The sequence below is a fragment of the Mustela nivalis genome (genome assembly GCF_964662115.1).
Source record: "Mustela nivalis genome assembly, chromosome: 8".
NCBI lineage: Eukaryota > Metazoa > Chordata > Mammalia > Carnivora > Mustelidae > Mustela > Mustela nivalis.
In genome coordinates this window covers 86,957,454-86,980,310 of record NC_139027.1, presented here as the reverse complement: position 1 = coordinate 86,980,310, position 22,857 = coordinate 86,957,454, and the positions used below count along the sequence as shown (strand labels likewise).

Below are 22,857 nucleotides of genomic sequence, written 5' to 3'. Positions count from 1 at the left end.
AAATGATTCTAAAAAAGAAATTGATATGATAAGAAGTTGGTTGAAAAAGAAAAAAAAGGAAGAAAGAATGTGATCAGGCTGGAGACTAGAACAAAAGCATGCACTAGATTTAGGATATACTTTGATGTGTTAGAAGAAACTGTATTCCAAAATTTTAAATAAAGAAAAACCTATATGTATTCAAAAAATAAGTTTAAATACAATGAAGGGATAGAATATGACCATAACAATGAAAATTTAAAAAGGTTTTTAAAAATGTATTGATAGGGTGCCTGGGTGGCTCAGAGGGTTAAGCCTCTGCCTTCAGCGCAGGTCATGATCTCAGGGTCCTGGGATCAAGCCCCGCATCGGGCTCTCTGCTTAGTGAGAGCCTGCTTCCTCCTCTCTCTCTCTGCCTGCCTCTCTGCCTACTTGTGATCTCTGTCTGTCAAATAAATAAATAAAATCTTCAAAAAAAATGTATTGATAAGATAAAATAATTTTAAAATGTTAAAATAGGAAAGAGGAAAAATTAGAAAAGATAAAATAAGAAAAAAATTTTAAAAATTTAACTTTCTAAGACTAAAGAATCATGGGAAAAAAGCCAAGAACTCTCTCTGCTGTATTCCTGTAACTCTCATTGATCAGTGAATTTGTCTTGGCCAGATGTTCTTGTTGAACTGGGGAGGGGCCTGTTGCAATGATTCTCAAATGTCTTTGCCCAAGGCAGAGTTGTGCCACCCTTGCCAGGGTTCAGGCTAAGTATTCTGCTCGGTTTTGTTTTCAGTAGCTTTTTTTCCTTGAACACTTTCCATACAGTTTTGGAAGACAGGAATGAAGATGGTTGCTTCTCAGTCTCCATCTCCAGAGAAGCCAAGAACTTAGGGGCCCACTCCTCAGTGCACCCTCAGAAAAAAGCTGTCAGTCACTCCTGTCTCCCTGGTCTCCAGCCACACTCTGTGTTCACCCAGCCTGTGACCGAGTGTTTCTGTCTCTGGCACATGGCAACATTTGGGGTCTCCAAACCCAGCAGAATCCTGCAGGATGCTCCTGCTCCACTCCTCCTGGAGGAAAATGGAGGGGGTTTCCCTGGATCTGCCACTGCGGGGTCCCTGCTTGAAGAGTAGAGGCCCAACTGTACCTTGAATCATGGTTTAAGGTTTAAGGTAACCCCAAGCTGAGAGCTCAATCTTTGGCTCTGTCCTTGCAGCTGGCTTCCCCACTCCAATACCACCCTCAGGTATTGGACACCTGAGGGGGCTCTGCCACACTCAGACAGCCCCGTTCTTTCTGTGACCCTGCAGGTTCTGAGACCACACTGTCCCAGCAAGGGCTCCACCCGCCACTTAGCCTCTGGAGAGATGTCCCTTAGTGGAATGGGCTTCTAAAAGTTCTGGTTTTGTGCTCTGCTGCTCTACTGCTTGCTGGGAACTGGCCCTTTCCACCATGGTCTATCTTCCCATATATCGCCTCAGATTCACTTCTCCACATGTGCTATCTTCCAGGAAGAGGTCGCTTTTCTGTTCCTAGAATTGCTTCTATTCTTCTCTCTGGTTTTCTATTGAGTTTGTAGGCATTCAGGATAGTTTGAGAACTATTTAGGTCTCCTACAGAAATCTTAAAGCTGAAAAAATGAGGAGTGAACTGAAGAATTCAATAGAGAGTGTTAACATCAAGATTCAATGATGCAGAAGAAAGAATCAATGACCTGAAGACAGGGCATTTGAAATTTCAGTAGAGGAGGAAAAAAAAATATTGAAGCAAGTCTATGGGCCTTATGGGACATGACTGAAAGGAATATCTGCAGTATGGGAATTTCAAAAGGATAAGAGGAAGAAAAAGGGATAGAAGGCATATTTAAAACAATATTGGCTGAAAACTTCCCAAACCTGAGAAGAACGGACATCTAGATCCATGAAGTGCAAAAGATTCCAATTACGCTAAATCCAAAGAGGGCTGCCCTGGGACACATCAGACAAAAATCCTCAAAACTTAAAAAAGAATGAATTTTGGAAGCAGCAAGAGAAAAGAGGGACAATAAATATAAGAGAACTTCCATAAGACTTTTGTTGGTTTTCTCAACAGAAACATTTCAAGCTAGATGAGAATGGGAACATACATTCAAGATATTTTTAAAAATCCGAAACAACCTGTCAACCAAGAACCCTATACTAGGCAAGCTGTCCTTCTAAAACAATGGGGAGATAGACCTTCCTGAACACACAACAGCCGAGGAGATCATCAGTATCATACTTGCCTTACAAAAGGTGCCTGAGGGAATTATTTTAAGTGATATGAGTCACACAGGGAAATATAATTACTTACGATGTTACTATACCTGGAATCTCAAAGAACAACCAAACTCAGGAAAAGGCATCTGATTTGTGCTTACTAGAGACAGGGGGTGAATTACACACCACTTTTACTATATTTCAGAATCTAACTTTGACTACATATTTACAATTACCATAGAGTTTTGCCCTACTTTTTTATGTTTTTATGATGTTAATTAGCACCCTTTTACTTACCCTCAAAGAACTCCCTTTAGCACTAGGTGAAGATGGTGACAAGGTACAAACTTCCAGTTATAAGATAAATAAATACTAAGAATGTAATGTATAGCATGGTGATTATAGTTCACACTGTGGTATGGTATTTATGAAAGTTTTTTAAAGAATGAATCCTAAAAGTTCTCATCACAAGGGCAAAATATTTTTCCCTTTCTCTCCTTTCTTTCTTTCTTTCTTTCTTTCTTTCTTTCTTTTTCTCTCTTTTTTCTTTCCTTCTTTCTTTCTCCATGAGATAATGGGTATTAACGAAACTTACTACAGTAATCATTTCATGATATATGAAAGTAAAGCATTTTTCTATATGTCAATTATAATCTCAGTAAAACTGGAAAAATATTTCAAAAACAAATGGGCTGAACATAGCAATCTAAATGCTTCTCTCTTAACATATTAAATACAATCGAGACACAGGTCTATGACAACTACCATAATATAGGAGTAGTCGTGAACATGAATAATATTTTATAACTGTAAAGGGATAAGAAAAATCTGTGCTTTCTTTTCAAAGTCACAGATACTTCTAATACTACATTCATAAGAAATTGAAGGAAGTTGTATATTTTGGTGAGGTAGTAACACAAGTGAAATTTTTTGTCCCATATATCTTTATATATTTTCCCTGAATTCTATTCCTGGTCCCTTAAGATGAAAGTGGAAGGAACACTTGACAATACTGTATTAAATGACATATATGGGAAGGTATATCCATGAAATGATGGGAAAATCCCAAGGCAGTTTAGAGCTGACTTCAGGGTTATCTGCTGGAGGTGATAATTTTCAAGCTAGAGAGAATCAGCATATGCCAGCCAAGTTTAGAAAGCGGGAGACAGTGATCTAGCTGGAGAAGCTTTATGAAGCATTCAGGTGCGTGAGAGGGCTCTGGCTGGGGGCCTATCACTGCAGAGGGGCCTGCAGAACAAGTGGACACAAAAGGGGCCTTTTCTGGATATAAGAAAGATGCCTATCTCTGGGGACACCGATTCATAAGTCCCAGGGGTACATGGGAGAGTGATGGAGGTGGTAGTCTCTGCAGAATCAAAAAAGAAGAAAAGTAAGGAGAAGAGAAGGTACCCATAGAAGACACTGACCAGGACCATCGGAAAAAAGAGAGAGGAGGAAAGAAGATCATGAAGGCCATGTCAGGTGGAAGTACAAGGAGTCTGCACGTTCTGCAGAGTCCAGAGTGTTAGAGAACTGCTGAGACTGAGGATGTTGACCTGCCTGCGACACTCTATGGGTTGAGGTGAGGATTTGTGAGCTCTTGTGTGGGGAAGCACCTGTAACTATGCGGAACCTGTTGAATAATACATAGAGATGTGTGGGGCCTCCTGTGCTTGGTAGTTGTATTAATGATTATGTTTCATAGTTTATATTTTCTAGCATTCTTGTCTTATTTTGTCTTATTTGGTTTGCAATTTAAAACAGATAGTAGGCCGCCGCCGCCCTCAAGGTGTTAGGAGCAACCTGCCGGCGAGGCCGAGCCCGTGCCCGCCGCCCTGCAGCCCGCGGCCCAACGGCGCAGGGGCGGCCGTGTCCCCTGCCCCCGTCCCGCTCCACAGCCAGGCGACCCACCCCCGCCCCCGCCCGGAGGAGGGGGAGGAGGAGAAGGAGGGAGAGGGAGAGGTTTGCGAGAGGGAGCCAGGCCGCGCGAGCCGGCGGCGGTTCGTATTACCGGGGTCGGAAGGAGGAGTCGGGCCGGCCGGCCGACAGGCGCGGGCGGAGGGAGGCGCGGAGGAGGCGGGGCCGCCCCGCCGCGAGGAGACAGGCGTGGGGCCGGGGGCTGCGGGTTTGGGCGGGAGAGCTCTAGGCTGCGGGGCGGGGGGCGCCCTCCCTCCCCCGCAGCCCTCCACCGGGCTCTGGCGGCCGGGCCTCACCTGCCCGCAGGCCCAGGAGCCGCCCGCCGCCGCCCAGGGTCCGTCCCCGCGGCCGGCGGCGCATGAAGGTGCGGACGCCAGGCGCGGGGGTCCGCGCGGAGGCCTGGGCGGCGTGGCCGGGGGATGCTGGGCCCCTGGGCTTCTGCAGCCGAGAGGGCACCCCCAGAACAGCCGTGCCCCCGGGCTGCCCCAGCGAGGCGCTTGACAGTGAACCCTGGGGAAGTTGGGCAGCTGTGAGTTTGCCTGTCGCCGCCTTTAAGTGCCCTTAGGATGCAGTGATTAAGGAATTAGGCTCTCCCTCTGGGAGGGGCACTGCCTGCTCTTGAGAACTCCGTGCAGAGAAAAAGGACAGAATGATGCTGTCCGAGCAAGCCCAAAAGTGGTTTCCTACCCACGTGCAGGTCATAGTGCTCCAAGCCAAAGATCTTAAGCCAAAAGGCAAAAGTGGCACCAATGGCACATACACTATAATTCAGCTGGGCAAGGAAAAGTACTCCACCTCTGTAGCTGAGAAAACCCTTGAGCCAGTGTGGAAGGAGGAAGCCTCTTTTGAGCTACCTGGATTGCTAATGCAGGGGAATCCAGAGAAATACATTCTTTTCCTCATAGTTATGCACAGGTCCCTGGTGGGTCTGGATAAGTTTTTAGTGGCAATCAATCTCAATGACATCTTTGAGGACAAAGAAGGAAAACAAAATGGTTTAGATTAGAATCCAAACAAGGAAAAAGAGCCAAAAACAGGGGTGAGATTAAAGTCAATATTCAATTCATGAGGAACAATATGACAGCAAGTATGTTTGACTTATCAATGAAGGACAAAACAAGATCTCCTTTTGCAAAATTAAAAGATAAGATGAAAGGTAGAAAAAATGATGGAACATTTTCGGATACGTCTTCTGCAATCATTCCAAGTTCTCACATACCCGATGCCAGTACTGAATTTTCAAGTGGTGAAATACAGATGAAATCCAAACCAAAAAAGCCTTTCCGTTTGGGTCCTCAGCGACTCTCTTCGGCACATTCAATGTCTGATTTAACTGGGACACACATATCTTCTGAGAAACTTAAGTCCGGCACCATTGGTCAGACGCATCTTCTCCGACAGCAGATAGATGCCTTTGGAGTGGTTCCAGAAAAAGTCTCAAATCTCCACACAGAAGAACATTAAGCTTTGATACTTCTAACATGAACCAACCTGACAGCAGTGTGGATGAAGGTGAATCGTCTTTCAGAAGACAAAATGACCCATTTACAAATGTGACTGCTTCATTACCCCCCAAATTTGCAACACTGCCAAGGAAGAAAAATCCATTTGAAGAAAGCAGTGAATCATAGGACAGCGGCATGAATTTATTTTCAAAATCAGTTGAAGTAAGAAAAGAAAATAAAAGAGAGAAAAGGGAGAAAGTTAGCCTATTTGAGAGAGTGACTGGAAAAAAAGATAGCCGAAGATCCGATAAACTTAGCAAAAAGATAGCCGAAGATCCGATAAACTTAGCAATGGGGGATCTGACTTGAAATCACCTAACGCATTTAGTAAAAATCGTCAGGACTATTTTGATTATGAGTCAACTAATCCGTTTACAAAATTCAGGGCTTCAAATATAATGCCGTCTTCAAGTTTTCATATGAATCCGACAAGTAATGAGGAGCTCAGGAAAATCCCGGACAGCAATCGTTTTGATGCCACGGCAGGGTATCCTGGTCTGACCTAGGAGGAGGTCCTCCAGGAGCTAGTGAAGCACAAAGAGCTCCTTCGGAGGAAAGACACCCACATCCGGGAACTCGAGGACTACATCGACAACCTCCTCGTGAGGGCCATGGAGGAGACCCCCAGTATTCTCAGAGTGCCGTACGAACCGTCCCGGAAAGCTGGCAAATTCGCCAACAGTTAATCAGCCAGGAGTACTGCATTTGTGATTGGGGCAAAAAGGAAAGAAGAAAGAGAAAAAGAAGAAAATCTTGGTACTGCAAGAAACTACATTATCAGGCTTCATTATATACTCTACTCCGTTGCGAAAAATTCCTTTACCTGTAAATATTAGCAGGGACCATCAAGAGTGACCTTTGAAGTGAGCTAAATAATTTAAACATTTAAAATGAAAATGGGCCAGATTCTCAATGAATAAGCAGTTCCTTAGGATTTTGATTGAGGTGCCGCCGCTGGCCTCCTAACCTGCCATAGGCCTAGGGATCACTTCAGAAGTACGCGACTTTTTATTCCTCAGGACTAGAGCTCACAAAGCAGAATTGATGCTGGGGCTGGTTTCTTAGAAGTCAGTTTGTAGACTGACTTAGCTGCAGGAATACTGCTTATTATAAACACTAAAAAAAGTTCACATTTTATATGCATATATATATACATGAATATATGTTCATATATCTTTGTATATAAAATACATGCATATACCTCACATATACATGTGTTTTTAGAACATTTAAAAACAGCTGATTGCAATGTCCACAATAGCCAAACTATGGAAAGAACCTAGATGTCCATCCACAGATGAATGGATCAAGAAGATGTGGTATATATACACAATGGAATACTATGCAGCCATCAAAAGAAATGAAGTCTTGCCATTTGCGACAACATGGATGGAACTAGAGCGTATCATGCTTAGCGAAATAAGTCAAGCAGAGAAAGACAACTATCATATGATCTCCCTGATATGAGGAAGTGGTGATGCAACATGGAGGCTTAAGTGGGTAGGAGAAGAATAAATGAAACAAGATGGGATTGGGAGGGAGACAAACCATAAGTGACTCTTAATCTCACAAAACAAACTGAGGGTTGCTGGGGGGAGGGGGTTTGGGAGAAGGGGGTGGGATTATGGACATTGGGGAGGGTATGTGTTTTGGTGAGTGCTGTGAAGTGTGTAAACCTGGTGATTCACAGACCTGTACCCCTGGGGATAAAAATATATGTTTATAAAAAATAAAAAGTTAAAAAAAAAAAAACAAAAAACAAAAAAAAAAAAAAACAGCTGATTGCCTCTAAAATTAGGATACCTGTTTCTTAATTTGGAAATCCGTGTGTGCTCTATCAATGCATTGCTACTAGTACAGTTTGTTGTAGGGAAGCTGCTTCAGATCACTCTTGACTTTGCAAATCTTGGTTTCACAGTGAGAGCCTCTCGTATATATTATTCCAGCATCAGATGTTTGCTCTTTTTCTAAAAAGAATGATTCCAAGTTTTTTTTGGTTTTCTTTTTTGAGGCATGACATATTTAAGGAAAATTGACTAGCATCACAATAGTACAAATTTCTTAAGTTCATCTTTTAACATTTGCGTTTCGTTCAGTAGAAGGGGAGCTAATGTAGTCTGTCCTGTTGAGATTCTGAATGCCTTGAAGGACATTATTAGGAAGTTAGATCTGAAAAGAATTCTGAGGGGGGGGAAAAGTAGGGGATCATCTGATGCCTGATAACCCAGAGCAATGGGCAAATTCTAGGAATGAAGAATTTGGTGTGGTTTCAGGTTACGTAAATAATAGAACAGATGGTTGCATTTGGGTCTTGAACCAAAATAAGAGTCACTAAAGGAGGAGTGAGTTGTTGGAACCGCCCTTCGCTAGCATGGCACCGTACACACTGTTCTACATGGACCCTTAAGAATTGGTTTGTTGCAAAATTCTGTGTCAGCTCTTTTAAGTCTCTCCCCCAAAATATCAATTACTTCCATGAATTGTCTTCATAGATTTGTACAAAATAAGCCTGAAATGTAAAGTGGAAAACAATGGTATGAAAATATTACTAGTCATCTGCTTATTTTTTCCCTTAAAAATCTGAAATACGTTTTCTATGAAACACTGAATCTGTGTTTCTGGTTTTAAAAGAAAAAAACTTCATCTATATGTGGAGACCTGTATTCTCCAGGCTTTTAATGAACTGTTGTCGAATATTTCTCTCCACAAAGACTTTATTGAAAATTCGGTACAAAGCAGATAGAACTGTTGTCGAATATTTCTCTCCACAAAGACTTTATTGAAAATTCGGTACAAAGCAGATAGAATAGTTTTGCTCATTTTAATATTCTGAGTCAGATATCTTGGCCAAGTATATATTTGTGAGCTAAAATTGCTCATTTGTATTTTCTGAGTTTCTTTAGTTTTCCTATGGGAACATATGTTTTGAAATTCTAGGAAGTTTTCCTAAACACAAAAAAATTAAATAATTTTTTTAAATGGAGAAGGAAAAGTAGCTTTTACCAACTTTTTTTTTCCACTTCTGAATTTCTGTACTAAACCTCAAAATCTGGTTTAGAATTCTATTTTCTCCTTGAGGTCTTAGTACTTATTATTTTTTAACACAGTGCCATTTTTAGTTAGCGTTTTATTCAAAATTACAAAATTTTTAGCATTTTTTTCTGTTAGTATAAGTGAACCTATTCTTACACATTTTAAACTGCTAAAATCCATGTGTTTTCAGTATTATGCCAGATTATCTGCAGATATTTTAATATGCTTTGGCCAAATTTATTCTTTATAAAATGAACCAAGATGCCAGTTTTGTATTGGGGATTTGTTTTATGTAAATAGAATTCGTTAAAAAGTATTGTTCAAATATCACTATTCTTTTTGTGAGGAAGTTCATTTTTTTTTTTTAAAGATTTTATTTATTTATTTGACAGAGAGAGATCACAAGCAGGCAGAGAGGCAGGCCGAGAGAGGAGGAAGCAGGCTCCCTGCTGAGTAGAGAGCCCAATGTGGGGCTCGATCCCAGGACCCTGAGATCATGACCTGAGCCGAAGGCAGCGGCTTAACCCACTGAGCCACCCAGGCACCCTGAGGAAGTTCATTTCTAAGAAGAGGTTCTCTGCCAGGTTGGAAGTGTTTAGGATTAAACTTACCAGACGTGAATAATCTGGTTATAACCAAATCATTTTATCTTTCAACCTGACACAAGAATTGTGCTGAAAATGAATCCGCACTTGTCACTGCCTGAAAATGGGCTGTTCCAATGTTTATGAACCTGCTCATGACCTGGAGTCAGACTTATTATGTGTTTTCATAATTTGGTCAATATGAAACACTAAAAAAAGTAAAAATGAATTCCCAAGTAAACATGTCAGTGTTTCCTGTGTTTGGGCAGAAGAGCAAACAGAGTAGTTTTAGTTTCTAGTATTGTGGAGAAAAAAAGCCAAGAAGTTCACCTTCAGTTAATTTCTCCAAAATGTAACTTTTAAGTATTCTAATGGTATATTTTGTTAGTAGTTTAGACATAGAAATAAAAGTACGCACTTGTTAAATAATGCACAGCACAGTAGACTTACAGACAGATTTTGCTTTTAGGCGTAAACAATGCATGCTGAAGAATATTCCCACCATAAGAGAATTTTTTTTTAAATCACAGAACCGATGTTTGTCCTAAACCTATCTTGAGCTAATGTATTTCTATTACTGACTAAAGTATTTCTGCTGTTATTTTCAAAGCAGTATTGTTTTCCAACCGATTCCCCTACCAGTTCTAAATTTGGCTTTGACAGTATTGAACCTCCTGTCTTCCCACTTAGGCTTCAAACTGCATTTACCGAATCCCAGGGTTATAGCTTAGAATTGTACATAAAGTGACATGTCACCCATTCATGAAAAACGTTCAAGTATTGCTTTTTGCTACTACATTGTGCATAGAACCTCGTTTTGCCACCCCCCCCCCCCCCGTGAACGTAGTAGTATCCAGAGATTATGCATAATTACATCTATTGCTTTTGGCAGTAAATAAAGATTTTGTTGTAATTTTCCAGCTTTGAAAATGTTGCCTTGTATTTAAAAGGATTTCATGAATGGAAACCTAAGTAAAACTCAGCTCATTAGTGACAGACTTGCTTTCCTCACATCCTAACCTTCACCTACTTCTCCATCCTCGGAACCCCCTCCGCCCCCCTCCTTCCACCCCCATAAGGGTGCTTATTCTTTAGCAAGGAGAATCTTAAAAAACTGCTGTCTTTAATGTATCTAGTAATTGTTACACTAGAGCTTTTATTTTCCCCTGTAGCTTTTTAGGAGAAGCAACCTACTTTGGATTTGTAATTCAAGCTAAAACTTTTTGATGTCTATGTACTCATATGTCTTATAGATGTGTGTGTGTGTGTGTGTGTGTGTGTGTAAGTGAAGTATAAAGCATGTTCATTCACTCGAGCTCTTTGAAGTAAGAGGTAAAGGACCACAGTGCCGCTGGTTCACAGAGATGTAAGGGTCTGTCAGCACCATCGAAAGCCCCCATTTTCACAGATTTATAACATTAATAATCCAGATGCAATCATTGGAAGTATTTAATATGCAATAGGTAGCACCTTAACTAATTAATCTGCATATGAAGGGTTTTCTGATGTATTTAATAAGTGTAGAAGCTTTCAAGCATTAAACTAGAGTTGACGTTTTATTTCATTTATATTCTGTGTTGAAAATTTCCACTCTTACAATGGAATTGAGGTCCGTAAAAAACGATATGTTGGACCTATTAATCTTTGAATCTTCAGGCGGTTTGTATTTTGAGGTACAAAAAAAAAAATAAAAAAATGCTGCAGATCTAGAAATGTATATATTTAGCAGGTACTTGAAAGACACAAGCATTATTTATAACTGAAGAGTATTACATCCTATTAAGTAAAATGCTCTGGTAACTTGTATACATTTTTACAGGTACAAACCCAAAAGTCTGTAAGCATTGCATAATGTGACAGTTGTATAATTTATGTAATCTGATGCATGAATCAGAATTTTTATATAATATATAATTATCAATTTATTATAGTTGATTAAAGTGTTTAATCTTAAAACAAAACAAAACAAAAACAACAAAAAAAAACCCCAGATAGTAGTGTTACAACTGTTTCATTGATTTTAAAATAAAGTTAGTGTCAGGATAGATGACCCATCAAACTCATAGTCAGGGTTAAATATGGCACTCAGGGGGTCTTAAAGCACTGACTCACAATGTGGCAGTTGGGGAAGCTCCACAGAGTCTCAGAACCTCTGGGCTCTGACATGTGGAACGTTGTCCTGTCCTGGATAAGATCCACCTGTTGACAGGCCCTAACTCTTTTCCCCCGGGTTGCTTTTCCCCCAAAATGCTCCAAGCCCCAAAGAGCTTCATAGTAGGATGGGCCAACCCAGCAGAGTGAACCTGATCTCCCAGGAGCAAAGCCCTGATGAATAAGAGCTTGGCTAGGTACATTAGTGTCTGGTCTTTGTCCAGGGCTTCTTGGTGGCTCCTTCTTGACTCCTTCTGGCTTGTCCTGAGTCAATGCTCAGGAACCACCCCTCCAGCTGGACCTCAGGCAGATGTTATACAGAACAGAAGCCAAGGTTTGTTAGTTTGTTTTAATATAAGCAATATATGTTGACATTGAAACTTGTTCTTGAATTAAAAAATAGCCTTTCAGTAAAATTACACTGCAAAATTAATATGCAGCTGTTCTCTGTGGACATTTACTTCATCTAATCTTTCTTTTGTGAGTTTTCTAATGCTGCTGCAAAGGGAATATGTGATTCCCAGTAGTCTTGCTGGGTGCTGAGAGCTTTCAGAGGCCTCTATAATCAGCTCTCCCTTTACTGCCAACAGGTGTCCCAATTGCCCTGACACTGGAACTTTGTAACTGGAAGTTTTCACTAAACAATGGGAATTTCTTCTCCAGATCAGGCTGCTTTGCTTATTGATATTAACAATGCAATAGGTATCATTTATTAATGGCATAATCTATGCTAAACAATTTACAGAAATTTTTATTTTAAATATTAAGTGACTAATGTAAAATGTACCTCTTTTACAGAATGGATCTGAGACTCAGAGAGCTTGAGTCATTCACCTAATAAGAGACAAGGCTGAGATTTGAATCCTGGTCTGTCACCCTCCTGATGTCAAGCTCTCTCAATAACTAGTAGTAGCCCGAGTCTGCTGCCACAGCAAAACAGTACTGTAGAATACAATTCTTCTTTAAACATCTTTTATGCAATTAGGCAAAGACTTCAACAGAGTTAGATTTTATTGGTGAACTCATGAAAGTCAGCAAGGTGTTTCAGATCATGTCTCACCCAGGTTTCTACTCTGTGAAGTAATTGTTTTATCACAAACATGAAGCTATTGTGTGTGTGTGTGTGTGTGTGTGTGATGATGATTAATGTGGGTTGAATGTCCCCACTTACTCCTGTGCCCTCATGGTAGAAAGATAGCAGAGAGATTTTGAGGGCTGGAAAGGCTTACCTGATGACTCAGGAACCAGAAGCAGCAGCACATTGGTCTTAGTTAAAATCAGCTCAGGTGAATCTGGAACCAAGTCCTAGGGACACTGTGCAAGGGCACATTAGATGGAGCTTCAGCTGTAGAAACAAAGAATCCTACTTGGACACATGTGTTTATATGGCTAGTGGGTAGAGAACAGGCAAGGAATGCTCCTGATTCTCCAGAGCTTTTGAAGGAAGATGGAGGCTGCGGAGAGTGGGAAATGTCTTGGAATGGCTAGCAGTCCTGAGGTAGGTCTTCGCCAAGGAGAACTTTGCATCCACTGGCTTTGTTCTGCCTCCACCAGATGCTGATATTTGCCCCAGCTGCAAATCTAATCCCAGCTCTGCTGTGCTCTGCTGACCTAGGCGACCACAAAATTTGTGGTCCCTGCTTCCCACATGGCTTCTGCAAACAATCAGTAATAGTGTGAATGAGCAGGTATAAATGGGTGAATAAAAGCCTATGATCCATTAACCATTGAAGTGACAAGGTTTTATGGGAGACTCACACATTGTATTAAGGGCCTCAATGGCCGGCTCCCTGGACATGAACTGCAACTATTGCAATTCATCCTCTTTGTTCCTGTGGAAGACACATCCATCTCTTTCTTCCCCAAACTGGCTGAGGAGAAAGTCCATTTTAGGGAATCAGAAGACCTGTACCAAAATCATGGTCCCCCATTTCCCAATGTGTGTGTGTGTGTGTGTGTGTGCGCACGCGCACGTGTGCACGTGTGCATGCATGTGTGCATGCATGTGTACATGCATGTGTACATGCATGTGTGTGTCTGTTTCCAGTGAAAGAATGTTGGAGTCAGTGGGCAGGAATTTGTTGAGACAAACTTATGGCTGTCATTGGGGGTGAGGAGGGTAGAACACAGTCTCCAGAGCTTCGGGTCTTGTGTCCCTCATCCGGTTACTAAATTTCTAATTCATGCTTTATACGCAATACCACCTCACATCATATATTTAAAAAAATATTTGTATAGAGTTTATTATTAAAATTCCATATGATTGCATCTGTCAGTCCTCCATTTTGAGACTCCTAGATACCATCCCAAACTGCTTCAGTTGTACCTTTGAGACAGTCATGACTTCTTTATATCTTTCTTTAAAATTTAGTTCTTAACTAAGAAGCAGTAGATCAAAGCCTGTCAGAGCACCATCTGTGAGGCCAAGTGCCCTGGGTGCAAAGACCGTGCTTCAATTTATTAACTAAGACCTTCGGGAGGATTCTCAGTCTTTCTGGGCTTCAGTTTCTTCTCAAGTTATGGACTGTTGTTAAGGTTTACACTAACTTTTGGCAACTTGGTTCTAGGGGTTAAGTGACTTATATATAAAACACTTATAGTAGTGTCCAGAACAAAGTAAGCAAAATATAATACACATGCGGATTAATATTATTTTTACCTTGAATACAGAACTGATGACTTTGAGTACCCAAAGTTCGAGAAGTGGTATTTGACTCATAAAATCCATAATCACCTGCCCAGGATACTCACAGATGCTCTGTCCTGTGTTCCCTCTCCTGTTTGACATACATTTTAGGGGCACTGCAAAGTTTTCAATAAAGCCTGCAAATCCTATTTCTATTTTTTCTTGTATTATCCAATAAGTTGTTAAAAGCTAATTCAGGTTAATTCTATTGACAAAATGTCTTTGACTTACAAACACTGACCTAGCTATTAACTTACTAGAGAGAAAGAAAAATGTTATGCAAGTGTTAAAACAAAAGTTAAGATCTGTACACTGATTGTGTATGTTATTATAAAGTTGATTTTTGCCCAGGTCTGTTTGTTGAAGAGGTAAATAAGTTTTTCCCTTGGGGTGTCTGTGTGGTTTAGTCAGTTAAGCTGGACTCTGGATTTTGGCTCAGGTTAGGTCATGAGATTGAGCCCTGTGTTGGGCTCCACACAGTGGGGAGTCTATTTGAGATTCTGTCTCTTCCTTTATCCCTCCCCCTTGTACTCTTTTTCTGTAAAATAATAAATAAATCATTAAAGAAAAGAAAAAAGAAAACTTTGCCCTATGGAATGTAACAGTTAATTTTGCTGTTAGGCCAGCTTTTTGTTTCTTCTTTGGGGAGAGGTTGTTAGCACACTTGCTTTTGAATATTTGTCATGGATATTTGCTCAGTTAATGGTCTACTAAAGGGGTTAAGTTATGAAAGACTTTAAGACAGGAAGAGAGAATCTCATCCCGAAGACAATGGAAATAGTACCTTCAACGCTAACTACATTAATTAGCTTTTGAGAACTACTAGTTTAGTGTATCTCTGATCCAAGTACAGTATCGAAAACTTGGTTACTTTTCATGGATTCCTAAAGCTTTCATCTTAATTGTTATATAATAAATAGTAAGACTACATATATGTATATAAAATAAGAAATTATTATTCTCTCAGTGTATCCTTTTCAACTAAAAAATTGTATAGACAACATTAATTTTGTTAATTTAACAAAAATATTATTTTGTTAGGGTCTTTGTCAATGTATTTGATACTTCAAGATGTACAAATTTATGGTTTTGTTAAGTATATAGATTTATGATTATAATCTGCAGAAGTCTGCAAATAATTGATAAAGAAACCATTTCTAATAGGCTTTCTTTCTAGTTCCAAAGGCATAACATCATATGAAAAATTGACCTTATGAAGGTCCCCTGATGCATCTTTCAGTCGTTAGAAATTCACAGAAACAGAACAGGATACAAATATGTACACAGCTCCAGAGATATTTACTAACTGACACTGAGAACATTATGTACCTTAATCATGCCAAATAAAAATTTTTCTTTCTTTCTTTCTTTCTTTCTTTCTTTTTTTTTTTTTTTTTTTGGTCAAGTAAAGAGTAGGATCTTTGTCCCATATTCATGACTTTCATTTTATTCTACATATTAGGAAATACTTTAGAGAAATTGAGTTTTAGGAAAAAATACATATTTGAGTGAATTTTTCTGGCGAAATGCATTTCTGGGAAAAGAGCATGCTCATTTTCAATAAAACAAGAATTTTTGTTATTTGTATTGACCTCTTTCTCACCCTGAAATCTTCAGGCTGCCTTTCCTTTTGTATTTTTTTTTTTTAACAAATTATTACTATAACAGCACCCTGAAAAATAAAAGTGTGGGTTGTTTATCTTTTTTAACTTTTCAATAAGTTTAAGATTATAGAAATTTAGGACAAACTATGGTGGGAAAAGCTATAGATCCTGGTGTCACAAGAGACACCATACTCTTTTATTGAGAATCAAGTTTAATTTTAACAGGACATATTATATAAACTTTTTTCTGTAATTTTTAAAAACTTTTGAATTAAATTAAAAAAATTATGAACATGGTATATCTTTTTGTTTGTGTCATCTTCAATTTCTTTCATCAGTGTCTTGCTTAAATTTATCCAAGGAGGTCTTTCACCTCCTTGGATAAATTTAAGCAACTGGAAAAAATAATTTTTAATGTGATGAGGGAGCAGGAGGCTGGCTGAGGACAAAGCAAAAGCTGGCACCTTGCACCCCCTCTTCACCCTTTCCCCTCCATATGTGTAGCATCCCTCAGGCAGCCCTGACTGCCATGAACAATAAGCAAATAGTTAACTTGCAGAGCTCACAATCCTGCTAGACAGGAGTCTCCCTTGGCTTACAAATGTCCTAAATCTCACTAACAAAGAGGATTGATAGCAGGATTATGATACCCCACCAAAAAGTCTCCCAACTATCTTGATGTAAATGGCTGGCCTAAAGATGACATTGATCAAGCCAACACTGATCAAGCCACAAAGGCAAGGCCTCTGGTATCCTGGCACCTTGTAGGTCCTCTTTAGCATATGAAAACTCCACTGAAACCTCCCTTCCCCTCACCTTCCCCCAATCGCAGGGTATATAACATGCCTACCCTCACAACCCAGAGCAGCAGCTCTTCCTGCCCACGGGTCCTGTCCCTGTGCTTTAATAAACCACCATTTTGCACCAACGACGTCTTAAGAATTCTTTCTTTAGTCGTAGGCTCTGAACCTCCTCACCCCACCGAACCTGACTTAGGTTCTGGGACTTCATCATTTTTGGCGGGCCAGCCAGGAGATTTGTGACTCTTTACATTTGGACTCTGAGCTTCGGTGCAAAATTGGTGAGTACTTTCTCTCCTTTTCCTGTACTCTCATTCCAGGGCTTTTCAAGGAGTATGGTCTTATTGGAACACTTGCATGTCAATTGCTCAGGCTGTAATCCTCTAGCCCATGGCTACTCCACGGGGACGAGAGCGTCTGCCTTTTGGCTGTAAGCTAGTACCCTGGCCGGAATGGCAATAAGACCCAGAAACTTGATACCCTCTCTTTATTCCTGTTCTTATAGAAAGTTGTCTCTCTTGGGCACGGGACAGCCACCTAAGTCATCAGGACGGCTGCCAATCTTAAGACTCCCGTGTGAGGTTTCCTCCTGATTGATCTAATGTGATCCCCTCCACATCCCTGGCCTAGCCACTTCTGGCCGCGAGACCTCCACTGGGAGCCGGCCGAAACCAGTACCCGATTGAATTAAAACGCAACCAGGGACCATTTCCTAGGGAAGTTGGCTGTAAGTGATGAGGGAGCAGGAGGCTGGCTGAGGGCAAAGCAAAAGCTGGCACCTTGCACCCCCTCTTCACCCGCTCCCCTCCATATGTGTAGCATTCCTCAGGCACCCCTGACTGCCATAAAACGATAAATAGTTAACTTGCAGGGATCGCAATCCTGCAGAACAGGAATCTCCCTTGCCCTACAAGATGTCCTAGAGACCTAAACAGGGAGGTTACCTTATCAATAGCACAAATTTCCAGAGGCAAATAACTCTTGGTTCCTGAAGCCCTAATGTCCCCCTCCAACCATAAACTGGAGGAGACTAGGGTAGAAGGGAATGTAAATGATAGCCAGATCATAATGCCCCACCAAGAATCCCCCATTATCTTGATGTTAGTGCCTGACCTAAAGACGACATTGATCAAGCCATAAGGGCAAAGACTACCCCCACCCCCGGCACCTTGTAGGCCCTCCCTAGCATGTGAGAACTCTGTCGAAATCTCCCATTCCTTCACCACCTCCCCCCAACCGTGGGGTATATAACATGCCCACCTTCACAACCCAGCGCAGCAGCTCTTCCTGCCCACGGGTCCTGTCCCTGTGCTTTAATAAACCACCATTTTGCACCAATGACGTCTTAAGAATTCTTTCTTTAGTCGTTGGCTCCGAACCTCCTCACCCCACCGAACCTGACTTGGGTTCTGGGACTTCATCATAAGGACCACATGTGTTGGAATGTCGCATAGACCATGGTGGATTTCAGTCTACTGTTTCTCGTCAGTGTCTTCTGCAAACCGCCTAAAGCTATGAAATTGAGTAATTTCCCCTTGCCAAAACTTCTCTAGTGTTTTTGTGGGTTAATATGGCAAAACAGTATGCAGTCTTCAGGATAGACAATGGCTTGGCATGGCACAATTTCCTAGTCCATTCACCAGGCACCCATCTGTAGCCTAGGATGCGATGGGGAAGTGGAGGGACGCCGGCACCCCTCCAGGGCCTCTTACGGCAGGTATACCTTCTGGGGGAAGGCAGGATGGTGATCAATAGCGTATCTTGAGGGACGCCTCAGGTCGCTTTTGACACCTAAAACCTCTGACATACCCTGTGTGGGATGCCACCCAGGAGTCGGGGGATTTGGTAATGGACCCTCCTTACTTTTCTGGAAGCATGGCCTCAGTAGGCTTCTTCAGTTCCCAAGGACTTTACCTTGGGGTGCCTTTTAACCCACTGGAAATAATTTGGATTGCAAAACTTAGGAAAGGACTGAGCTCTTGTGACACTGCATGGCCTCAGTGGGATCTATCAGTTAGATCTCCTCTGTCTTCTCTGGCTCTACTTGGACTGCTTAAACCTTCCCCCCTTGCTGGTGGGAAAGCATGGCATCTGCTCCTCTGTTGGGGCTTATGAGCTCTAAAACCGGGAATCCTTTCTCTGCCTCCTGGCAGCACTTTGTTTCCTCTGTTTCCACCTTCTGTTTCTGCACCAACGTGCGTGCAGCCTGCATGACTAGCCTCTAGATCATGCACCACAGCTCCTTCTCTCTTCACTGTCAAGGAGCAAGAAGAGCACCCCCTGGACCTAACACCCCCACTCCAGATCTTCCCAACCATGTCTCAGGTAAACATTCAAAGTGGAGTGGGCCCAGGTAGAACGTAAATCACTATTGGAACTAAGTTAAGTTTGTTTGTTTAAGATAAGACGTGTCTTTTAAGTTATCAGCAGTAAATGTGAAACTTCGAAGTTTACTGAAGGTCAGATAAGCTCATGTTATTTATTAAAATTTGTTAGCAAAGAAATGACTAAACTGATGGTTAATTGTCTATCTCAAATTCTAATAGGTAATTGCTGAAGTAACTTTCAAAGTCTTTGGTAACCTGAAAGTTTTGAAGTTTTGCTTGGATGACAAATGGAATTAAATTGTGGATATCTGTATCTTAACCAAACAGGATAAAATGCTAAGTCGTTAATTATTGGATGTAGGTTTGTGCTTTTGACTTCTTAACTGCAAAGAAACTAAAGAATATTTAAATCTGTTGGTAAACGTGTTTTGCACTTTTCATAAATTTGCACTGTTTCATAAATTTGTCATCTAAAGAATTGTTGTAACAGTTCACAATTGGTTAATAACTAATGGTGTTTCTAAGAATACAAAGTTCTGCTTAGTGTAACTAAGACTGATGGAAATAAGGGAAACTCTGTATGTAAGAAAGTAGGAGATATGTAAAAAAGATTTAAGGAAGGGGAATACATTTTGTTGAAGGTAAGGGAAGGTAATTTTGTCCTAAATGAGATGGTTGTTTGGAAGGAAATGGCTTGGGACAAAACCTGAATGCAAAGGAAAGTTGTAGAAGGTTTGTGAAGGGAAATCTTCGGAAAAGGAATTTTAGCTATGGTCAAGAATGGATTAAGATTGAAATGAATGGGTTTTAAAGGTACATTGGTACAAAACTGAAATTGTCTCTGTTCAAAAGGACAATGTTTTCTTAGATCAATTGATCTGCTGTTAAGAAAATGTAAATGGTTTTCTCTTTGCCTGCCCAGAAAAAACAGTTTCTATGTTTTGTTTTATCAGGTGTTTAACATCCCTAATTATATTTAGGCATGTGCTTTAAAACTTTCTAAAATTTTAGCAAATGTTGACAGGATTTAAATTGTAAATCTTTTTAACTCCAGCTTTTCCTTGGTATGTGAAGTTGCTGGTGAAGTACTACTGAACCAATGATAAACCTTGGGTTACATTTGGGAAAATGCTATAACTATTCTAGAGATTCTATGCACTTCCTAAAGTTTTAATGTTTTGAGAGATCACCGCTTGATACTGTAATTATGGAAATGTTATGTATCACAGAAATAACCTGATTTCCTTGCCAGCTAAATTGTAAACTCTTTTCTCATCAGCTCTAACCATATCCATTCCAAGTTTTGTCATTTATAATTGTTTTCTCTTGTAAAATGAGTTTTATCTTCAAGGAGATTCCTATAAAGGACTTTCAGGACAAATATCGATATTTGATATACTTGAAAATCCTAAAACTGAAATGGGTAAGAATTTCCAAAGCTAACTAAAGGTGCATTCACCATAATTAGTAACATGGGACTAAATGAACTAAAAGATTATAGTGTTGTCTCTTAATGTTTTGTATCACTTTAAACATTGCTGGTTCTCTCTAATGTTTGCTCTTCCAGACTAGGGATACTCCCTCCTAGTTATCTGTAACTTATAGAGATGTAAAAGTGCTCAAAGCATTCAATTTTTCTCTCTATCTGAAACCAAAAGGTCTCAGTAAGTATTCTTTCTTCCATGGCAACCAGTCATTTGCATAAGTTCAATAAGAATCTGTTCTCCTTGTAACAGGACACCATTGGAAATTGGTTATTTTACCAAGGCTTTGACTGGGATGTCATATTTGAAAAGACTCAGATATGACCAGACAGTTTAAAGGAACTAAGGATGACTTTATGAAACCTGGAGCCATAAAGCCCCTTGGGACTGTTGGCCTGATACCTTGCTTACAGAGTTCCGAGCAGCCTCACCAGGTGAGTAAAGAATGTCACTCCTTGGTAGGTGCAGTCTCAGGAAGAGGAATTCCCCCAAAGGTATTGCAGGCATGCCTTATGGCAAGTACAGGGCTTGGCTTCTGGCCCAGAGAGGCTACTAAAAGTTCAACCTAGAGATTCCTTATAAGAAGTTCCAGCAAAGCAGATTCTAAAAGATTTATTGATCACACTCAGTGTTCTTGCTGAGCTTATGTAAATAATTAGGCCAAGTTTGTTAAAACTGGACTTGTTTCTCAAATGAATTAGTCCTGATTTGGCTATCTCCGAAAATGAGGGTTATTTTAGAGAGAAAAATTATGTTTTAGTAACACACCTTTATGGGTGTTAAATTCTAGATTTGATTGTCTTTAAATGTTTGTTTACCTAAGCTAAACAATTTGAGGTAAACTTCAGAGAAGTTACACAATAGCTTCTTTAGTCGATCTTAATATTTTGTGGGGATATTAGCAGAACCCCGTGGCACATGATTAAATAACTGGAAAATGGGATTGATTCCCCTACAATTGTATAACTTAACTAACACCTTATGTGTGGCTAGGATAATGAAATTGCTTAAAAGCCAGTCTTTTGCACTCCATAGGATTAACTATGGACTTGTGGAGACAATGGATGACCCCACTTTCTTTATGATAGGATCGGATGATGCATGGGGGACTCCCCTTATCTCTTTACAAGTCTTCTCACTTGACAATGATCCTATGTAATCAGGATATTGTTAAGGTTGGAACACTCAAAGGTCTTCTTATTTGTTTCATCCCTTAGTCATATTTATCTTAGAGGCCACCTCTGTTGAGGTGCAATTGCAAATAGATGCTTTAGCAAAACCTAGAACAGCCCTCATAAAAGAGCCTCAAAGCTCACTATGGGACAGTTCCTGACTGTAATGACTTCACATCAGGTCCAGATTTGTCTTAGAAGCCAAAGGCCACCAATGGATGATGGAGGCCAACTAATTAAATGTTGGACTATACTTATAGATATGCCAGAAATAATACTTAAAATTTGTCAAACTTTAAACCTAGTTACTTGTATGCCTGAACCTGACCACTGTACTTCTTTCTCTATAGAGCAAAAATGTTCAAAGGTTATTGATCTTTCTTGCTTACTCTATTTGTCCAGATTTAAGATGCCCCTGTTAAAAATACGAATGACAGTTGGTTTTCTGATGACAGTAGTTTTCATAGAAAGAATAAGAAAAGCTATGTATGCCATAGTGCTCACTAACACTTTGCAATTGCCAAAGCCTAAGAATAAACATTAACACTGACTCCAATTATGCTTTCTTGGTACTACATGCCCATGGAGCTATTTGAAAGGAAAGGGGATTGGTATCAAGCCATAACTCCCCAATCAAATATGGGCCCAAGTTACGAAACCCTCCTTATCGCTATACTAAGGATGATCTATATCAAATCTGGGATACATATCTGTGGCTTACACCCACGATTGAACAGCTCAGTCAGAAGGCAGTTTTATGCTGGGAACAAAGAAATCATACGAGTGATACTTGGGCAAAGAACGCACGAAATCTGGGATGGCTATCACTAGAAATGTGTTCCCAAGTAATAGTACTCCAGGCTACTGACTGGTTTGCTCCTGACTGGGCAAGGTGACCTGGCATTAGATGGCCAGCTCCAAACGGAACCCACTGGATATGTGGAACCAACCTGTGGCCCTGGCTTCCTCCAGAATGGGTAGGTCGCTGTACTTTAGGATTTGCCTGGATTCATGGGCGCATTACTAAAACCATTACAACTCCAGCTAATCTCCCCAACTTGAAACAAAGATGGACACGATCTGTTTTTAAATGGTATGATCACTTAGCATCCATTTTTGTTCCATCTGCGGGACTAGAGGATGTCATATGACATGTAGAAGCCCTTAATAAATATACTACAAAGGCACTCAATGATTCACTAAATAGCATCTCCCAGCTTAATACTGAAGTGTCACAGATACACAAGGCAGTCCTACAAAATAGGATGGCCTTGGATGTCCTGACAGCAGCCCAGGATGGCACATGCACAATTATCAAGACAGAATGTTGCGTATACATCCCAGACTATCACAAAAATGTCACAGGAATAATAAAAGATATGAA

General features: G+C 40.5%; 1 long non-coding RNA gene and 1 pseudogene across 2 annotated transcripts in view; both read left to right on the top strand.

The window, feature by feature from the left end:
- Nucleotides 1–3,732: 3,732 nt before the first annotated feature.
- The window catches only part of LOC309871325, a 56,885-nt gene continuing 37,760 nt past the window's right edge, over nucleotides 3,733–22,857 (top strand). Inside the window, exon 1 of the long non-coding RNA XR_014315209.1 lies at nucleotides 3,733–3,792. This is a non-coding gene — a long non-coding RNA (uncharacterized lncRNA). The remainder of the gene's footprint in view (nucleotides 3,793–22,857) is intronic.
- On the top strand, nucleotides 4,777–6,872 carry LOC309870799 (rab11 family-interacting protein 2 pseudogene; annotated as a pseudogene). The gene has a single exon. The product of its transcript is annotated as a rab11 family-interacting protein 2 pseudogene (transcript).